Genomic DNA, 3,550 nt, shown 5'->3' on the forward strand with positions numbered 1-3,550 from the left:
CAATGACTGAAGGAAAAAAAAAAAAAAAACTCTTATCACTGGTCATCAAAACTCCCACACATGTCTGACTCACATCGTGTAGTCACCAACCCTCCAGCATCTCCAAAGTTACGCTTCGAAAAGTGGAAGGCAAATTTTTCTCCCAGGGCAATTTGCATTTATTCATCTCCGACAACAAATGTACTGTATCCACTCCACAGACGTTTTGACTATGTGTGGGTTTGAACAGTGTGTTTACTTCTCAGGTTCTGTTGAAGCTCTAAGTCTTTATGTCATTTGACGTATTTGGCTAGCTTGTTGTGCATCCAGTGAACATCTCTTCAAACCAATCACACTCCACACACATAAATATTAAAGATCACTGTGAAGAAGCTGCCTCGAGTGATGAAGTTACAAAGCGAAGTTGTGTTTCAAATGCCCATTTAAGAAAAGTTACCAAAAAGTCCCCTTGAAATGTTTGATTTTCATTGCCAAAAATACTCCCAGAGTATCACAGTTGACTTTTTCACCCTGGATTTACATATATTTCCATAGAAATTGGTTTTAGAGGGTTGCATGAGATAAATCATTCCCCACCAACACTTTGATCAGTACAGCCCCTTGGTTTCCCATAGCTTGAATTAACTTGGATACAGATTGCAATTCATATTTCTAAAATCATGTTGGCAATAAACTCTAAGGAACGGCACATTAAAAACACATTTTCACCTACTTACCAATTCCTACTTCCTCATGTGCAAAAAAAGGGTCAGTAAGGTCTGATCCAGGTGTCAGACATTTCAATATGGCTGTCAGTGAAATATGATGAGACTCATTTTAGTCTCTTATATACAGGGTTGAAAGTAGTTTTAAATTCTTGGGGGTACTATGACAAAAAATAAATAAATAAAATTATATATATATGAATGAGGCAAGCCAAGAACTTCTAGGTTTTGGACCTCAATAAAATTATGCATAAGTGCATGCCTAGATGGCTCTTCTGCTTTTGTTTCTTATGTTTGGTAAAATAGTCACAGCATTAAATTGTCTGAGAAAATTAATAAAAATAATTTTTATTAATTATTTAATTATTTTTATTAATTTATCACAGACTATTCCTAGCACTGTGCAATGATTAATACATGAATAATCGTAATTAATTAATAGTAATTAAAAATGATAGTGGATAAAAGGCTTCAGACCATTTATACCACAGCAGGGTATGGAAAACCACAAAAGCAAAAATTAAATCATATACAAATCTATTAATCTCTTCATGTTAAATAAATAAAAAGTATAATGTTTTATTTAAGTATTTGTCAGCTTGAGTCATGCAGAGCTGATCTGATCATTTCCATAGCAACAATCAGAAGCAAGAAGTTGCACCAGAAGTCCAGTGAGCTCACTGATGAGGTCGTAGATGACATCATGTACATCACAGTAGATCAAAGAAGTTCTAATGCTTGAATGCTGGAAACTCTAGCAACAGTCAGGATCCAGGCATTTCTTGGAGATTCAGATTTGTGTAGAGCAACAATGTTTAGTTTGACGAAGGCACTTGTTCCCCTGATACTCCCGATTGATTGGGGCATTGGATATGTCGTGACTACTGGGTTGAAAAAGGTGTGTGATCGTTTCTTTCCAGGGAAGGGTTCCAACGAAGATTATGATCACAATGATGACGATTTGGTTTGGCAAGGTCTTCCATCCAATGACAAAGAACAAACCGACCTGGCTGGGGAGTTTGCTCTGGAAAGGCGTTGGATGTCTGTGAGACCTCGAGGTCTATCTCGTCTTCTGTACGAGACAGTACAGAGGATGACGGTACTGTCTCTGGACAAACCGACCCGGCTGGGGAGGTTTGTTCTAAGACGACAGTACACCGTGAGAGAGAGGGTGAGAGTTCAGTCGCAGGAAAATCTAACCCGGCTGGGGAAGATTTGTCTGCGGCTGACCTTGCAGCCAAAGTTGTGGCTGAAGGGACAGCACAAGCTTTGGTTTCGTTGGTCCCATCGCTTTCCTTACAGAAGAGTCCTTACAGAATGTGCCCTTCACGCCTGTGAAGGGCACATTCACAGGCATCTTTGAAATGCGTTTCCTGGAGGGGGGACGCATTTCAGATGACAACAGAGTTGCTTTTTGTCCAGAAAAACATCTGTAAATGCAAAGATTTCCGTTGCTGTCAAGGTTCACTGTTCTCCTGAAGTTAATTCAGTAGATAGCGTTGGCTCGGATATCCCAGATGTAGGGAGGACATCTGCAGGACAAGGACAAGGACAAGCGGAGGAGAACTTCTTCAAGTTCTCCAATGAGCTCCACAACAGCTGGGTGAACGCTGCATTTCAGAGTATCCTAAACCTGAACGTCACCAAGCGGTGTCTCGCTCAGAAAAGGGTTTTTCTGGAGGCATGGACCATCCCGCGTTGTGGGAGTCTCATACTCTCAGCTGTCCGTCAGCCCGGCAAGCATTTTAGTCAGAAAGACCTTTCCCCAGTTCTGATGGAGCTCAGGGAGAAGAAGCTCCCGTCAGACGTGGGAAAGAACTATGACATCAAATGTTTGCTGGAGTCTATGCTGGTCTGGATGGATTCTTTTGGCGGTGACACAGAGAGGGAGTTGTACAACAAAGACTCCTGCTCTAACTGTGGAACCAGTTCCCTTGAGCTCCTGAACAACGGCCCCATGGTTGCCCTTCCACGGGCAATATTTTCAACCAGCATATTTTCACTTTTTAATATATGATTGGATTTGGGGTGCAAACGCCGCGGTTCAGGCTGCTGGTCACCCTGGCAGAAAAAAACACTGCCTGGCCGATAACAAGGTGCTGGTGTTTTTTCTGCATAGGTTGACCAGGAAACACCAAATAGAAGCCAATCAAACCATCGATGTGCCTGCAGAATGTGGAACGGAGAGGTACCACTTGTCCTCCATCATCTGTGGGGATCCAAAGCTAACAGACTTCTACTGTTATTTAATGAAAGAAGAAAAAACCATGAAGGCAGACAACGAGCATGTCTTCACTGCAGACAGCGACTGCAGTGAAGACATGTCTCAGAATGGTTTCATTTACATTTATGAGACGTGATCAGACACCAAATGTTACAGTTTCTCCAGCCCCTCCTCTGGAAAATGATAAAGGTTCCTTTGTAGAGGAGCTAAAACTATTAAATTCAGAAGAAGAAGAAAATCCTAGAAGACCTAATTAGTAACCATTTTGAGGTTGGAGAAATCTGATTGGGACCAAACATGTGTCTGACTTAAATTTATGGGACAAAAGGTAAAAAGATTTGACAGGTTTCTCTCCGAGCGCTCCGGCTTCCTGCCACAGTCTGAAATCTCCACTGAAATGATCCAGTAGGCGGAGGTGGACCCCTGGAGGCGCCGGTGCAGGGGGCCCAGTCCTAGTCCTATATACACTGCTCAAAAAAATAAAGGGAACACTTAAACAACACAATATAACTCCAAGTAAATCAAACTTCTGTGAAATCAAACTGTCCACTTAGGAAGCAACACTGATTGACCCGACGAGGGTCCCTGTTGTCAATCAGTGTTGCTTCCTAAGTGGACAGTT

The sequence above is a fragment of the Poecilia reticulata genome, linkage group LG9 (assembly GCF_000633615.1).
Source record: "Poecilia reticulata strain Guanapo linkage group LG9, Guppy_female_1.0+MT, whole genome shotgun sequence".
Taxonomy (NCBI): Eukaryota; Metazoa; Chordata; class Actinopteri; order Cyprinodontiformes; family Poeciliidae; genus Poecilia; species Poecilia reticulata.